Source organism: Mustela nivalis (genome assembly GCF_964662115.1).
Source record: "Mustela nivalis genome assembly, chromosome: 17".
Classification (NCBI taxonomy): domain Eukaryota; kingdom Metazoa; phylum Chordata; class Mammalia; order Carnivora; family Mustelidae; genus Mustela; species Mustela nivalis.
Window position 1 is genome coordinate 27,918,302 of NC_139036.1, and position 18,347 is coordinate 27,936,648.

Consider the following 18,347-nt stretch of genomic DNA (forward strand, 5'->3'; position numbering starts at 1 on the left):
TCATTGGCATGCCAACTGATAGATTTAGTCTTTCCTCATTCCAGGTCACAAATCAGCCCTCTTGTAGGACTGAACTCTGAGAAGGCCATAATAGCTAATCACTATTTATTTTCATGTTTTGCAAATGAGTTTTCTCACCACAGTGTCACATGCCTAATCACATCAATCCTCCTCCAATTGGTTCTTTTATCTGCTTATACCACATAGTTTTCAGGCTATCAAATGTTATTTAAAACTAGTATCTTGGATCTCTCTCTCTCCCTTGGCATATATAGTGAGGTCAGATGTCTTTGACCTCCTTTCTTTTATTTTGCGCTTGTTTATTTACCACCAGTGGTTAACTGTTGGATGATTTCGCTGGAAAAAGATGATTACCACAGGGAAACAAGAGCTGGGATTTTGCTCCATAAAGGAAAACATGCAAAGGGAGTATTATACATTTAATTTATTAACCAAAAATTGGTCTTGTGTTCTTTACCCAGAGTCTTGAATCACTGAGCTTTGCTTGGTCTGAATTTCTCAGTCTATAAAGTCAGGGATCAGAACAGTATACCTTATTTAGTTTACCTTATTTACTGCATTTTATTGTGGAACTGTTCAATTATTTCTAAGATCTTGTGATCCACAGAAATACTGGTACTGTTGAACCTGTTCTGATTTCGTTGCCCGTTGGGACTTTGACATTAGTTCTTATATCCATTGTTGTTTCATAGGGGGGAAAACATGCAAAAAGTCTCTAGTTGGGCTTTCCCCGCAACTTGTTTTCTTTGGTGAGTCAGACAGTTAAATACATAAAAATTTTCTTCTGTTTTAAAATATGTGAGATTTTCACTTAAAAAAATAAAATAAAATACGTGAGATTTTCAGTCCTTTGAAAAAATGCTTATAGACTATTTTCCATATATTACTCAACATTAGTGATCTGCCTGCCAAATGATCCCAGGTGTGGGGTTGCAGCAGGTAATTTCCTGAGCTGTATGGTACAGATGATTTTCTGTGTTGGAAGATGCTATCGGCTCACCTGGCCTCTTAGTGACAGAGAAATCCTTTGTTTATTCATTTAGTAGGCAGATTAACCCTAATGAATATTGGCTTCCTGGAAATAGATACAGGTGACAATGGCAAAGTGAGGAGTGGGGAGAAGTAAGACAAATTCCCTTTTCTTTCTTCACTTAGAAATAATGGTGGCTTTCATTGGAGAGTGTTTTAAGTCAGAAAGGAATGCAAAATATTTTAATTTTAAGGCGAGATTTAAATAATCAACCTGTGATTTTTAGTTTTGAGTGTCTTTAGATGTATATTCAAAAAAACTCAAGATTTTCTAATTTTGGCAAACAAGTTAAAAATTTTATGGCCTTCAAATTAGACCCACAGGAAAATATTTAATTAAACACTTCATACTGGTTTGGGCAGCAGCAGTCGTTTGAAGAGGAAAATGCAATCCTAGTATGTCCTTGCACTCAGTTAAAATTTTATGAATTAAAAAAGTGTATCATTCCTCAGCCTCTTCTCACATAGGAAAGAAAATGTGTGCTGTGCTGTGTTTGTTTCTATAGTCTTTTATAGTCTTTTCATACTGCTTCAGTGACATTTTTGTGTTTTTTGGGTAACAAAGATGAAGGATTAATCTAACCATTAGAAAATTATTCAGAGTTATACTATAAATTGTAAGGAGCCTTTAAGGTTACGCTATCCTAGATTCTTTGCTTTGCAGTAACATATTGGCAAAAATTGTTTATATGAATAAAATTATGGATATTTGATGTAATTGTCAAGAGCATATGATGAAATGTTTCTGATTGCAACTCAAGTTTTGCTTACTGAAGGAAGGAGTGCTTTACAACATTTTTCTGTGAATGATTTTGGAGATACATTATTCCCAAGACAGGAGTGTATAGACACAGATGTGAAAATCTCTTAACATTCAACCAAACTTTTCCAGATCTTACCACTATAATTTTTTCTGCACTCTCCAAAGACTCCCCAAATGTCTTCTTTTACATAACTTTATCCATTGGAGGAAAAGTTAAAATTCTTCTCTTCCACATGCTAAATGATGGAGATAAGCTTTCATGATGCATTTTGTAGTTGACTGTAAAAGCTCTAGGATTGCAAAGAAGTGAAAAAGCAGAGTTTACTTCTCTATGAAGATTTAAAATTTATGATTTCTTCTAGCTATGTGGTTGAGATTTTGCTTAAATTGTGTTATGAAAAGTCCTGAATAATGTAAGATATAAATGAATCAGAGGCAGTAATAAATTCTGAATGAATCTTTGAGTTTTTACTTTAGATTACTTTATCCTTAAAACCAATGTTTCTATAACCTCTGACCAAGTATAGAAGATCCAAAGTACTTCCAAGGGTGAGAATTTTTCCTGGCCTCATGTGAGTAGTTGAATTCATTCTGATTGTGTGGTGTAGGATATCATGTGATATGAGGATATCAGAGGCATATTTACAAATTCTAAATGTACATATCCCCCTGCCAAAATATGAGGCCATCCTTTACTGGATTGTCAGGAGTATTTTCAAAGATATTGGAAAAAGAAAGCAATGTATATATGCCCTTATTATCTTCAGCTGAACCACTGCCTATGTTAACTGGCTTTTTCTTTCCTTTTAGTGAAAAACCAAAGGACAACAGTCATTATACGATTTTGTATTTTAACTATTTTCATAATCCAACATAAATTGGCCCACCCAAGGATTATGTCTGTCTTATAAAGATATGTTTACATAGTCATTGGGTGAAAGATTGCAGAAGTTGAACCACTAGTTTTGAAAGTTGAGCCAGACCAGGAAAAATCAGGATACAATTTGGCACTTATGGAGACGAAATGATTTCCTTTTTAGCTGCTGATTTCTACTGGGAAATGTATCCTTGGACTGAAAATTGCATCCGGAAAAATGTTTATGTAGTGTTTTTCAAATGACTGATTATTCTTCTAACCTTTAACATGAACTGTGTCTAATTTTGGTCTCTTTTAACTCTTTCGCGACTGGGGAACTTTTCCCTTTGTGGGAAAAAAAGATTGCTAACAAACATATCTTTACTACTTTGGATACAAGAATGGCTTATATGGCAACAGCAACCTAAAAGGTGTTAAGATTTCTTCTTGAGTTATTTTTCCAGCTGGTAGTACAGTGCCCAACATTATCTACCCCTTATCAGAGCAGCTTAATCTTTACACTAGGATACACCTTTATATTATGAGGCAGTAGCTATAGTCTGCTAGAACAGCTACCTCTCCCCCATCTTATTCCACCACCACCTGTGCGTGTGAAGTAGGAGCTTCTTGACATTATTTTCATGAGTCATCTTTGACCCATGCATTCTTTACAAAGATCAGATTGTGCCGTATTTTCTTTCTTGTTTATTTTTGTGGCTTTTCTGGCTTAGTGATTGTCTGTCACAGGTTGCATGGGCCTCAACTTCCTGCTTTTCCCTCAGGAACCTAGGTTAACTGAGGCTTCAGCAATGAATTGTTGCAGGCGATGATGGTGGGATGGGAAGGGTTGGTGGGGAGGGGACACAGGAGGTCTCGTGCTGGTAACGTCTCATAATTCCTGGGTTAGAACTGTGCTGTCCGGTGTGATAGCCACCAGCTCCATTGGGTTATCTAAATTTAAATGAGGGAAATTAAATAAAATGTATAATTGAGCTACTCGGTTGCACTAGCCATATTATAAATCTATCATATTGGACAACAGAAATATAGAACATTTCCATTATCACAGGAAGTTCTGTTGGAGACTACTGGACTAGAATGTTAAAGGGATGGGGAAGTACAGCCCTCTGATGCGCCCAGAGGAGGGGAAGAAGCAGATACTACCGAACTGCAATGACGTCTACCACCGTTGGTAAACTAAAATGCTTGCAAATACACACTGAGATACTCTAAATCCTCTTTTTCCCTGTGTGTGTGTGTAAAAAGTGAAGAGGGTGAGATTGATAGATACACACGCCCCCCCCCCCACACACACACTGCTTCTAACTGCATAAAAAAGAAAACATAAGAAACATGCACTTGAAACTAACATTTTGCCAAGGGGGAATCCTTTTATTAGATACCCTTTTGAAGGAAGAATCTCTATTACATTCGTGTGGCTCTGGAAAGAAACACCACAATTCCCATTGAGCTCAGAAAATGTGATTAAGGAATTTGAATGTAATTACCCAAAGTTTGGCTTTTCTTTTAAAGAACCCATTCATTTTAGAGATTCCTTGATACTGTAAATCTGACAACTAAATCTGGTTTTTTTGGAAGACTTCCACCAGGAATAGTGAGAATCAAGGATGAGTACATAAAAAAGAAGCCTGTACATCAAGGATAGCCTGAGCAATATTATGTTTTGACTTAAGTCAGATTTTATCTATGGCTGATATACAGAGGGGTTATTTAGTGGAATGTGCGGGGCTTTGTTCAAGATTCATATCTCACTTGATTGGTGTAAAGCATATTTAAGTGAATGTTGGGGCAATGATAAATATACATTCAAGGAAAAAGCCCACTACAGTTATTTCTGAACATAGTAATGATAATAGATTTGGAACATTTTCTCTGTTTTCAAAGGCAAAGTTCTTTTTAGCCCATAATCGATGGGTTAAAATTTGATACGTAATAGACTGACCTTCAGCGCTTCTCTATCCTAAGTAGTTTGACAGCTGTGCAAAATCCCCAGAACGCAAGTAACCCAGCCGAGTTTGTGACAAACTGTGAACCAGCCTTCTTGGTGCTCCTGCATGGTCTTGTCAAACATCTGGAAATCAGCGTGTTTGCAGTCACCCCACAACATGACTTTGCATTTACATCAGCTAGCTGGGAAAAGTTGTGTTTTTCTTTTTTTAAGGAAAAGAAATTCAGCAACTTTTGGTCTGTCACAAGGTCAAGTGATGATTAGTGATGCAGCCTCCCCTAAACATATGTTTAGCTCAGAAAAGTTAAATCAGTTCCCCCAAATTTGGTAACCATTAGAGGACTTCCTAAGTCACTTCCGGATGTCAAGCCTTAAGGTGGAAGGAGGACAGGACTCTAGTGAGTTCTCTGTGGTCCTCTACCAAAGGGACTTAATTTGGCAGTTGATCCAGCCAAGAAAACACTCACGCAATGGGCAGCGCCAGACAGGAAACTGTTTTGAAAGTGCTGTTTTGATAGAGGATCATGAGATCAGGCGAAGGGCTGTGAACTTTCTGTGTAGCCTTGGCTGTGTAGCACCAGGCTAGCCACCTGAGGGTAGGGGATAAGAAAGGAAATGAAAGGAGGAGGGTTATGCCACTCAGGCAGTTTTCTTAAGAGGAAAGCTAAAAACGAAATTCTTTGAAGTAGGGGGACATAATTGATGATTTTGTTGTTGCTGTTGCTTTTGTTTTTGGCAAAACACTCCACCATCATTATTCACCTTCACGTTTTTAGCAGGATTGTTAGCACAGACTTCAGGAGCTAACCTCATCAATTCTGACCTCCTTTTTATAGCTCTCAGAAGAGCTGTCTTCCAAGGAAAACATTGTATTGAGCAAAGGTTGTACTTTTGGAAGATAGACGTTTTATAATGATAAGTTTTGACAACTCGCTCTGGTCGCCATGTGTCTCCCAGGCCTGCCGGTGGGTGGGTATTTGTCAGGAATGAGGATATGTCTGAGAGGGGCTGCTTTATAGCAGCCAGACTTGATTTTCAACTTTCAGGGCTTTGAGCCTCCTTAAAGCACTCTGGAAAAAGAGAGGAGGAGCTTTGCGTGTGTGTGTGTGTGTGTGTGTGTGTGTGTGTGACATTGGCTGCACCTTGAATGTCCAGTTCAGAGATGTGTGGAGCCTCAGTATTAGAGCCTTTGTGCGACACCTCTCATTCTCCCATGAACGTCTCCATGTTCTTCTGTGCCCATATGTTAGAGCCTGCAATTTGGTTTCTTTCTTTTGTTGAGCCACTCTGCAGGATCCACAGAAGCCATTTTTGTGCATAAGGCAGACCTGTTTCTTTCTCCCAACAGATCATTAAATTGTATCTTACTTCATTGCAATATTTAAAAGAAAAATAAAATCCATATTTGTACTTAACAAATGCTGCCAACCCTTTTCTCTAGACTGAGAGTGATTCTTGGTTTGTTCACAAAGCAATGTTGTATTCCACAGCATCTACCCACACTCTGCTTCTGTGGCTCAGACAGCTGGCAGGTCCCAGAGAGAGCATATGGATGGTGCCTTGATAGCATCTGTCCAGTTGTTCTAATCACATACTTGGTAGACAACTGAAAACCCACATTCAGCTTTACTAAGTTTATATCACTAATTCTAAATTTACTGCAAGCACTTTTTTTTTTAAATCTAAAACTCTTTCAAATGCTTACTAATACTTAATAATAATTGTGAAAGTATTTCTCTAATGCTCATGTCCAGGGCTCCTTAAAAACCAACAAATAAAAGTTGTTTCCAATTAATTGTGAGAAAGCTAATCTGTACAGTTTATTTACTGTCATTAGTGCTCTAATATCCAGAAGAATAAGCAATACAACCTGAGGAAGCCCATTCATCAGAATAGCACAAAACTGATCCTCAATTACTTCTTGTCTGCAACACTACAAGATGGTCCATCTTGGTCCCACAAACACGGATCTCTGACCCTGTCATTTCCTACAGTTAATCCTGAGAAATGCTAATAGAATCTTCTCAAATACTGCTTTTATGTCACTCTGTTTTCAAGAACCTTTGATTTCTTCCCATTTTACAACATGAAGTCTAAATATTGTGAGTAAAGATTCAAGATTCTGGCCATGTTTTTTGTATATCCCTTCTGGAAGCACCTGCCCTCTAGCCAAATTGACCTTTTTGGTTCAGTCAGTCTGAGCAGTTCAGATCCTAGCTTCTGAAGTCAGTATCAAAAAACATGTCTCGTGAGGTCTCATGAGAGTTTTTATTCATAAAGTCGGTGACAGACAAGGGCTCTGGTTCAAATAGGAAAAGCAGGAGTATGTTTTATGCGCTTAGATTCAGAAAGTGTTCATCGCTTTGATGGATTCTAGTTTCTTAGTTATATTTTAGTACTATTGGAGTGTTGGAAAACTAGCATTTTGGGATAGATGTGACTCTGCCTCAGAGGGGCTCCTCTGTGTAAGGGCAGGGTCCGTATCTGTCAGGCCATAGTGGGATGATATTATTATGCCATCAGCTTTCATAGACAACAAGCAACAAAATGCAAGCAGGGTCAGAACAGTAGTAGCTCTTGTCTCCTAGGCAGGTGGGTTGCCTTATTGCCAGATGGCATCATGTATTTGGCGAAGTGTCACCCAGGATTTCTTTTTGGAGTCCATGCCATGCACACTCTGTCATAGGCAGCTAGAGAAAAAGTAGGTTTTAGCTTTGTCAGTAGAGCAGTTAGCATCGATTTTGGAAAACATGGATTCAATGTGTTTAAGGGGTGGTTGCATATTTCTACTTGTATCCAAGGGTCCTAGGAGTATTTGCCATCATCTGGATCTATCTTCCTATGAAAAGTGTGTTTTCTCTGTTTTACATGAATTCTGTTAGCTCTTCAGCCCATTAGTGCTCTCAGAAAAATTGTTCGTAATAATTTAATAATACCTTGAGTTTAGGGGGAATTGTAGCAACCCTATAGTAAATTTAGGAAAGATGTAAACCCCATCTTACAGATGAAGAAATTGAGACTCAGACTATTAGGTTATTTTTGTCAAGGTAAACCAGTAAGTGGTGGACCCAGGATTAGAGCCCTCATTTCCTGATTTACATTCTACTCTTCTCCTCACTTCGTGCTCCCTCTGTGAGTGGTGGTATTTCAGTATTTGCCTCATGCATGAGATCTGTAGCTGTATAATTAGAATCCTAGGTTCTAGAGGAAACTCTGCTACGAGCCAGCTATGCTGACTTTTTACAAGTCCGTTTAATTTTTCTCTTAGAGTATACTTCTAAGATCCTTTTCAGTGAAAAACTACAATGTGTTTATAATTTTATGATCCTAATTCCACTGAAGCAAAGGAACAGTCATATCGTAGACATTAGAGAGTTCCCACCTGGGATTTTTTGTTTCATTTAATGACATCCCTAAAACCAGAAGTGGGAAGGAGTTTCTGACTTAGTTTTAATTTTTGAAATTTATCTCCTGTCCCTCTGCCTTGGCTTTATTCAGCTTTGAATTAGATATTAAAATCGTCAAGCCTAGGGTACCAATCACAACTTATTAAGCAAACTCATAATCTCTTTTCCATTGTGAAAACAAAATTATGTTCCAAGCTCTTCCCATTAAGTGTGAACAATTTATTTTTGAGATTTTAAAATAAAGCCTAAACATAAGAGTGCTGTTCTACCTTCACTAACTTAGTATTTCTCCACAAAGGCCTTTCTTCCTTGAGGCCTGTGAGCCCCTAGGTTTTCAAAGCGTCGTGGTCTGCACGTCTCTGTTTTTCTTTCCCTGGGAGTGCTGATTAGTGACTTGCGGTGTGGATTCTGATTTATCGCAGACCAGAGCTGCCCCTTAGGGGCTGAGCAGAAACACTCATGAAGGAGCCCTGATTAAAAAGAGTGGTAATGAAGACAAATGTTTCAGAGGGAGTTGAGAGAAAACCAGTCCTTGGCATTCCCCGTAGCTCCTCTGAGCTTTTGTAAAGGAGGTGGTGGTAGCCAAAGGAAATATTTCTCCTTTGTTGTTTATTTCTCATGGCACTGGAAACATTTTTCTTTTCCTCTTGGGTGTTCTAATTCTCACTTGTTAACTGCTTTTCATGCAGGGTTGCAATTAACCCCTGGCAGATTCCTCACCAGGTTCCCCTTATAGCCACTCCATCCTTGAAGAAGTTTTTAATGCTTTGACCTATAACCATTTTTAAATTCTTCAGACTTGACACTTTTGCCTAATTTCTCAGATCATTAAATCACACTTCTGGTTTTTTTCCCAATGATTTTTACTAAATTTGATGTTAGGTGGGTGCCTATAATCATCTTCCCTTCCTTTTGTTTTTAGAAGACAGAAGGCCAGTGGAAAACACAAATTCTCATTCACTTAGTAATTTTAATCAAAACTAGAGTCAGAAGTTTCAAATCCAGTGTTATGTCCATAACCTAGGACACTGTTCCTGAATTACTTGAGTCTAAGTGGGAACTTTGCAAATAAGTGTCATGACTTGACCTGGGTCTTTGGGCATGACCAAATCAGTGGTCCTACCGTCTGTGTGTGGCCCGATAAGCTGTAATCCACTACCCTGGTCAGACCTAACCAAAAATCCTGTTTTCTTTCAGAGGAATCCCTAACATTGGAATTAATACTAAGGATCTAGATTGTTTGCACAGGCTTACACAGTGAGCCTCTGAACCACATTGAATGGTCAGAATGTCCTGTTCGGAGCACACAGAGAGAAAGGTGAAGTACCTCGGGAGCTGTGAGGTACTCCGGCGAGTGGGAGCAAACCACTATGCATGTACCCGGTTAGTGGGCTCCATGCGTCGTTCAGTGCAGAAGGAGGATACAGTGTTCAAGGCGGAGAGAGGGAAGGGCAGGAAATAGAAGACAGAGTCTGCCTCCCGTCCCTGTAATTAAGAAGCCCCTTAGCAGATCTCCACGCATGAAAAGGGAAATATTAAAGAACCCAAGCAGAGTTCAGAAGATGCCACCCCACCCCTGATTGACTTGACCTACCAAAAGGTTTGGCTTCCAGAGGCAAGTAGTGGTTTCTTATTGGATCAAATGGATTCCTTTTGGAGGAGAGAATCTTAGTGTACTTAGAGAACCTTGTCAAATATCCAAGGCTAAAGGAAAATTTAAATCTAATTCTATCAGATGAACAAAGCTGATTAACACAATAATTGGTGTAAGAAGAGCCTTTAAAGTTACCCTTGTGGCCTTTCTGGCATTTTTACTTGTGTCCTAAGGCAAAACAAAAACAAGGAAATGAACAACAATGGCAAGTAATTATGAGCTTAACGTTTCTCAGATACAAGGGAGTATTAGAGGTTATTCCATTCTGATGAACATAAGAGATTAAAGATCAACATTGAAGATTAAAGAGCACTCGCTGAGAGAAGACGTGGGTAAAGTCTTTCACACTTATGTTGTTCCTGTTGAGGTTCGGTTCCTCTGAACTCTTCCCCCAGCTATAAAGGCGAGGTCAAGGTCTTAGTTTAGGCTAAATGATGTCAAGTACAAGGGCTGTAGGAAGGGCCAAAGACTGCTGCAGCTCATCTGGCAACCGAGGAAGATCCAGGCTGCTGGACTAATGGCCAAGATCGTGGGATTACTTCAGGAGCATGCTCCAGGGTAGTAGAATTCCATGCAAATTAGAGCCATTTGACATTACTTCCCTTTTAACTGGGGAAGAAATGTTCTTGTAGTAATTTCCAAGCCTGCACCAAATTCCCCCCAAGTACTGATGGACTCTTCCTGGTCTTAAATACTGGCATACTGTTCTTTATTTTTCCTGGCTTCAAACAGGCATATTAAGATTTCATGGATATCTGAATCTTTCTTTGAGTATCTGGGAACACATCAGAGAAATCAGATAGAAAAGGGGGAAAAGGAAATAGGTTATTTCCTTAGCCTTTTGAAGCAAGCGAATTGGAAGGATTCTTTCTGTGACATTCATTGGCCCACGACTGCCCGGAATCTCCAGAACACCATCTTTTGTTCCTTATTGTCTGATCTTTAACAAAGTATTTCACAGACATATTTAGCATATTATTTTCACATATGTATCCCCAGGATCCATGGAGCAGAGTTGGGAGAGACTTGAAGCATTAGAAGACTAGAAAGTAACTTGAAATTGAGAGATGCACTAAGGAAGGAATCACACACAAAAAAGGGAGAGGAGGTAGAGTTTGCCTGATTTGGAAAATAGTATTTTAAATAGTCTGCTTTAGTTCAGTGTGATCAGCCAGTAGGGTTAGAAGGAAGTCAAGTTCAGTATCACAGCAGCAGGGTTAGATGGGAGTCAAGTTCAGTATCACAGCAGCTGATCCACCTTTCTTCCAAAGACGAATCAAGGAAATAAAATTATACAGTAGGAAGAGCAATAATAATAGTGAACATTTATTTATTGATTTTTTTTGGCAAAGATTTTATTTATTTGAGAGAGAGAGAGAGATCACAAGTAGGCAGAGAGGCAGGCAGAGAGAAAGGGAGAGGCAGGCTCCCTGCCGAGCAGAGAGCTCAAAGTGGGGCTTGATTCCAGGACCCTGAGACCATGACCTGAGCAGAAGGCAGAGGCTTAACCCACTGAGCCACCCAGGTGCCCTATTTATTGATTTTTAAAAATAGGTGAGAGGGACTGTGCTCAGTACTTTGTGAGCATTATCTTATTCAGTTCCCATTTTATAAATAAGGAAATTGAGCTTTTGCCAGCATTAACTCAGCTGATGGGCTGGTTGAGCCAGGACTCAAAACTAGCCTGACTCCAGAGCCCTCACCTTTTATACTAGGCTCCTCTACCTCCCTGTGTGACTTTGGTCAGTCAGTGCATTTAGATAACATGAGAGTTGAAGTATACAATTTCTAGATTCTTTCAGTTCTACAATTCTTGGAAAGTATTATAAAGTTAGGAGAACTCTGTCACAGTAAAGCATTTAGAGGAATGCAAGTAGAGATTACAATACCATCTCAAGTTAATGACACCTAGCATTGATTCAGTGTATACTATATACCAGGCCCCATGTAATAAATTTACAAACAACTCAATTAATCCTCAAAACAATCTTCTTGACATAGGTTTAGTGTCCCTAAGAAAGATCATAAATATTCATAAAGAGTCAGCCATATCAAAGGTATAAAAGACAATTGCTTAGATTTCAAGTGGCTTTAATTATCATAGTATACCACTGTGGCTCCTAAAAGTAACAAAAAGTTGGACTCATGGAGAAACAGGTTTTTTTAAGGAAATGTTTCTCCAGGTTAGTAGTCTGTACTTTTCTCTTACACAGTTTTTTTTTAATAAAATATGTTTGATTAATTAATTCATCTATAAATTCCAATATGGTTAATGTAGTGTTCTGTTAGTTTCAGGTCTACAGTATAGTGATTCAGCAATTCTATACATTACTCAGTCCTCATCACAATAAGAGTACTCTGAATCCCCTTCATCTATTTCACCCATTCCCTCCCTCACCTTCCCTCTGCCAGCCACCAGTTCTCTATACAGAATCTGTTTCTTAGATTGTCCTCTTTTTCTTTTGTTTGTCTTGTTTCTTAAATTCCACACATGAGTGAAATCATACGGTTTTTTATCTTTCTCTGACTTATTTCACTTAGCCTTATACGCTGTAGATCCATCCATGTTTTACAAATGGCAAGATTTCATTCTTTTTTTTATGGCCAAGTAATATTCTACAGTATATGTATTCATTACATTTTCTTTATCCATTCATCTATTGATGGATACTTGGGTGTTTTCTGTATCTTGGCTATTGTAAATAATGTTGCAGGGAATATAGGAGTACATATATCTTTTCAAATTAGTGCTTTTGGTTTTGGGGGATAAGTAACCAGTCGTGCAATTACTGGATTATATGGTAATTCTTTTAAAAAATATTTTAAAAATTTATTAAAAGTGATACATTTTCTCCACAGTTTGAATTCATGTTATTAGACTTCTCTCTTGGAAACAGGTCCAAATTTAAAGGTATGAAGTTTGTGGTAGGTCGAAGTCTCCAGAATCTGACTAGGGATAACATCAGGACCATCTGAGATAGTGGGAACACCTAAGCTACATATCATGCACCCCATTTCATATTTCTCATAGTGGCACTGTCAGGTATTTGGTATTATCTTCATTGTAACGAATGATGATAAATACAGAGCTTTTTCTTAATAGTTGGTGCTTTTTGTCACTTAACCCTAATTGTCTTATCAAGGACATACTCTGTTAGTGGTGGGGAGCTAGTTTAAGGATGACTTTTCTGCAGTAATCAGTTTACATCAGTGTCAAGTGCCCACTAATTATGAAGAAATTTTTATCTGCATTAGGTAAATGTCATTTCACCACAGTAGCCTGAAATTAGCTATTTATTCCTTTAGTTAGCATACCCTCTTATTTTAAGTATTATAAACAAGCTATTGACAAAACTGGGGCCCACGTCCATTTGTTCCTGAGCAGAAAATGGCTAGAGGATGGTCAGTACTTCCAGAGATCTAAAGAGAAATGCCCTGCCTCATTTTTTATCTAATCAGCTAACTCGTCACCTTGGAGTCCTATGTATTCGCTCTGGCAGGGTTTGGCAAACAACTGCTAACACCTGTTTCTGTACAGCCCATGGGTTAAGAATTGTTTTCACATTTATAAATGGTAGAAAAAATAAAAAGAAGAAGAATGTTTTATTAAACCTGAAAATTATATGAAAGCCAAATTTTAGTGGCTATAAATAATGTTCTAATGGAACACAGCCATATTCACTCATTTGTGTATTGTCTAGGGCTGCTTTTTCACAGTGATAGCAGAGTTGAGGAGTTGTAACAGAGACCATATGGCCAAAAGATACTTCCTGTCTGGCTCATTACAGAAATGTTTGCCAACCACTGATTATAAGATCAAATCCAAACTCTTTCCAAGCATGGTGTACAAAACCTTTATGATCTGGCTTCTGCATACCTCTCCTGCTTCATCTTCTATACTTTTTCTCTCCGGTAAGCAGGATAAGGTCTAACTGTGTTGTACTAACCAATTTGAATTACCAGAACCTCTTAAACTCTGAACTGCTTTCTATATATCTAATTATTTCTCCATGCTGTTCCCTCTGCATGACATCATTCCTTTCCATCTTGAATACCCCTAGCACATTCCTATTGGTCTGCCATTCTTTTGGTTTAAGCGCCCCTTCTCTGCAACCTTACCTAGCATTCTGTGCTCTTTTCTACCTGTGTTTCTTCACCAGACAACAAGCTCTTATAAGAGAGATATTGTCTCCCGTTCACCTTTGTAGCCCTAGGTAGAGTTTCTCAGCCTAAGCACTATTGGCCATTTGGACTCAATAGTTCTTTGTTGTGGGGTCATCCCATGAAATTGTAGGATGTATAGCAGTATCGCTGGCCTCTATCCACTAAATATTAGTGGCCTCCCCCATCCCCTGCTCTGTCGTGATAATAAAAAATGTCTCCAAACATTGCCAGATGTCTCCCCGTGGCCATCATTGTCCCCATTTAAGAACCCCTGCCCTAGAACTTTGCAGTCATCAGCCCATAGTGGGTGCTGAATAAATGTTGAATTAAGTATCATACACTTCAAATGGATGATTTGTATGGTGTGTTAATTATCTCTCAATAAAGCTGTTTTTTAATAAAAAAAAAAGATTTGGTTTACTATTAGTTATCACTAATGGTGTTATTATGGTGGTTTTTATTTGTCTTCTAGAATAGTTGCCAGGGCAACTGTTAATGTCATATATAGTGCTAGTTGATACCAAATTTACATTATCTTATTTAGTACTAACTTCAGGCCTGGGAAGTTGACCCGAGTTTTGCTTGTTACTTTTTGGAGAGATGCAGACACAAAAAGATTTTGTAACTTACTCAAAAGTCACAAAACTAGGGAGTATGTATAAAGGAATAAAGGACTCAGCTCCTGTCTGGTTTTAAACCTGTGTTCAGGGATACCTTGGTGGCTCAGTCAGTTAAGTGTCCACCTTCAGCTTAGATCATGATTCCAGGGTCCTGGGATTGATTCCTGCATCGGGCCCCTTGCTCAGTGGGGAGCCTGTTTTCCCCTCTACCTGCTGTTTCCCCTGCTTGTGCTCTTTCTCTCTGTCTCTCTGACAAATAAATAAATAAAATCTTTAAAAAGAAAGTAAAGACCTGTGTTCATATCACTTGACCATGTTGCTTCCACAAGCCAGAGGTTAGCCACAAGAAGCTAACCTTCTTGTGCATGTAGATAGTAGATATGAACAGTTTCGAAATAATGGTAACATTATTTTTGTTCAAAATAGTGAGTTTCTTATCTGTAGAACAGCACACATGCTCTATGATTTTTTTTTAAGTTTGTTTTCTTTGAGGACACCAAGGGGACACTGATTTTTTCTTCCATGTCTTTAGATCCTGAGGTGGTGGGGAATTGATTCTAAAACATAAAGATCTAATTTTCATCCAAAAAAAAAAAAAAGAAAGAAAGAAAGAAAAGAAAATTAATAGTTGGCATTATGGGTTCCATCTTTCACTTTACCTTGGAGCAATGGCACTAAAACAAATTATAACCTGTCAAACTGGCAATCTTTAGAAGGGTACTGTGCAATAGAACTTTCTACAGTGATAGATACGTGCCACTTAGATCTCTGTGCTCTCCAATATGATATTGAGCACTGGAAATGTGACTGAGAGAACTAAAGAACTGAATTTTTAATTTAATGTTAATTAATTGAAATTTGAATAGCCATATGTGTCTAGTGGCTATCGTGTTGGACAGGATAGCTTTGGAAGTCTTAGCTTTGATAAAACCACAAACCTAAGCTTAACCCCAGCAAATATCTTCAGGGTCAGAGATACTAGTTTCAGACTCAATAAATTATCAGTGCTGAATACATATGGAAGAGTGTAGATTATGTATTTTCACATTGTAATTTCAAAGGTTACTATTGTATATCAGATTTGTGACTTGTAGAGGACAAAATTACTCTATAGGGAGTAAACTCACATTTCAGTGCTAATTCAACATTTGTAAACATCTTCTAGTAAGCAATTTTGTATTTTTCTGTTGACTTGATTACTATTGTGATAAATTCTCCATTAAAGAGGGATGATGAGACATTGAGGAATAAATTGAATAACATGATGTGTTTGATTGTTTTAGGTGCTTAAGAATTAAAGTAAGAGTATTTAAAGTAAGAATTTAAAAGTAATTTAAGAATTTAAAGTAAGAATTTAAAGTAAAGTAAGAATTGCAGTAAGAGACTTTTGCTTTGTTGAAATTCTAGAATTTTTTACTAGAATATTTGTTTTTTGACTCTTGGTCCAAGTGACAGCTACATTTAGGGAACTTAACAAAATTTTTCTTCTTTGAGTATATTGCTGAGTATTTCAGAAGATGCAGTGTTTTAAAATATTCTTTTCATGTCCATAATATTTTATTTATGGTGATGAGAATAAATATGATATTATACTGATGCATTTTCATGAGCAATATATTCTTAAAAGGGAGAAAAACAGTTATTTCAAAGGCCTTCAATCTTCAACTATTTTTCTAATAATCTTTAATTATTTCAAAGGCCTTCAATCTTTAATTAATCTGTAATTTTTGGCAAATTGTACTTAAACTCATTTTATGCCTTTGCCTGTCTGTTGGATCTAGGAAAAGAGCAACTTAATTATAATGGAGACAGAGACGAGTTTTATTATTTTTGCATTTTCAAGAGTTATTGTTAATTTTTTATTTATATTTATTTTATCTAGCACTTAGCTTGTATGAATTGCTAGGGATTGACGTTTTGAAGTATAGGTACATTTTTTTCACTTGATTTTAGCCAGAAGGCAGAGAAGCAATAGGTACATTCTTAAAGATTATTAATTATTCTCCTTAGAATTACAGATGATCTAATCTAAAAATATGGAAGACTTAAAAATAAGCTTAAAGATTTTTTTCCCTTTCCCTTTTCCTGACTTGCTCCTTTTAAGGAAGTGTGATAAGGTTAAAGATGTCTGTGATCTGGCCAAAAGACTTTCACAAATACTGTTTCCATATTTGTGGTTTTGGTGTTTCCTCTTACACATGTGTCTTCCTTCTTCAGTTTCTTACTCTGTCTGCTCTGTTTGGATTCTGTGCATATAACAGATGGGCTCAGTGGGGGCTTTGTCTGTAGCAAAAACCATAATGTCCAGGAGTTGGTGAGCCAATTAAGGAATTTCCTAAAAGAATTCCTTGTGTGGACTGCTTATCAGAGAAGATGTAAATGCTATTATTGATGGTTTCCTAGATCTCAAATACACAGCACAGTTCAGTGTGATTAAAAGTTGCCACCCCCCATGCTGTAGGGAGTACAAAAAATGAAAGAAGCATGCTTCCTGACTTCCAGGAATTTGGCATATGGGTGACAAGGATAAAATTCTAGTGACTATAGTAGAGGGCAGATCAAGTCCTCTTTGAGTGCATAGGAGGAAAAGACTAGTTCTAACTGAAGTCAGAGAGAGTAGGAAAGATCCCATTTGAGCTAGAATTTGAGGAATCAGTAGAATTTTGATAGGTAAAGATTGAGAAAAGGGCTCCTGTTGGCAGGACACAAAGGCACCAAGGCATACATGTACTGGACTAATGTGAGGACAAACCAGAAGCTGCTTTGATTTCTAGGAACGGCTATGGGAAGGGATGTTGTGGGAGACCCAGCCATCTAGGGAGGTGAGGACCAGACCGTGGAAGGACATGCTGGTGAAAGATTTGGAAGAGGGGATCAGGAACAAAATGCTAAGGTGGGTTGAGTGATGAAGTTAGAAAGCTTATCCAAGCAGCAGGATTGAATAGATGTGGGAAGAACTAAAGAAAACCATTAAATGGTTATCACAATCAAACATTTATCGGGTAATCACACCAACTGAGGCTTAATTTGTAAAACCACATGAAAGTTGCCAATCTCTCCCCTTACCCCCACCACATCCCGGAGAAATACTGCTCTGGCATGTGGCCATCTTAGCGTACCTTTAGAAAACTTTGGAATGCAAAAGAGAGAGAGAAGAACACTTTCATTACAAAGTCAGTGAAACGCTAGTTTGTGATTTTTAATTACTAGATCTTACAACTTTTGTATCAGTTCTTTTCCGTATGAAATGACTGTATGACATTGGGCACATTACAGATGGTAATGCAGTGGTTTGATAGTGAGCGATTTAAGATACATTTTGTCCTAATCTGCAAGCGTCCTGACAAATGTTAAGTAAGCAAAAAGCATGCCTCCCTGTGCCCTTTGTTCATTTGAGTGATTTTTTTTCAAAAGTGTAATACTGAAGTGGTGTAGGCGTGAAGCCAAGTGAGAGCCCCATGGCTGCCGTTGCTACTTTTCATTATCAGCACGATCACTTCTCTTTGCTTTACTCCCCATCACCTGCACGAATGGACGTGGCTGGTTCATATAGGAAGGTAGTGAGTTCATCCCCGTCTATCCTGAGTCTGCATCAGTTTATCAGTATTACATTTAAAAAAAAAGATTTTATTTATTTATTTGAGAGAGAGAGAGCACGAGAGAGGGGAGGTCAGAGGGAGAAGCAGACTCCCCACCAAGCAGGGAGCCCAATTTGGGACTCAATCCTGGGACTCTCCAGGACCATGACCTATGCCAAAGGCAGTCGCCCAACTGACTGAGCCACCCAGGTGCCCAGTATTACATTCTTAACCCACTGAGCCACCCAGGTGCCCCCAGTATTACATTCTTAACCAAAGCCCTTTA

General features: G+C 38.2%; 1 protein-coding gene across 13 annotated transcripts in view; it reads left to right on the plus strand.

Moving 5' to 3' along the window:
• Positions 1-18,347, plus strand: part of BCAS3 (BCAS3 microtubule associated cell migration factor) — a 584,337-nt gene that overhangs the window by 355,689 nt on the left and 210,301 nt on the right. The window lies entirely within an intron of this gene.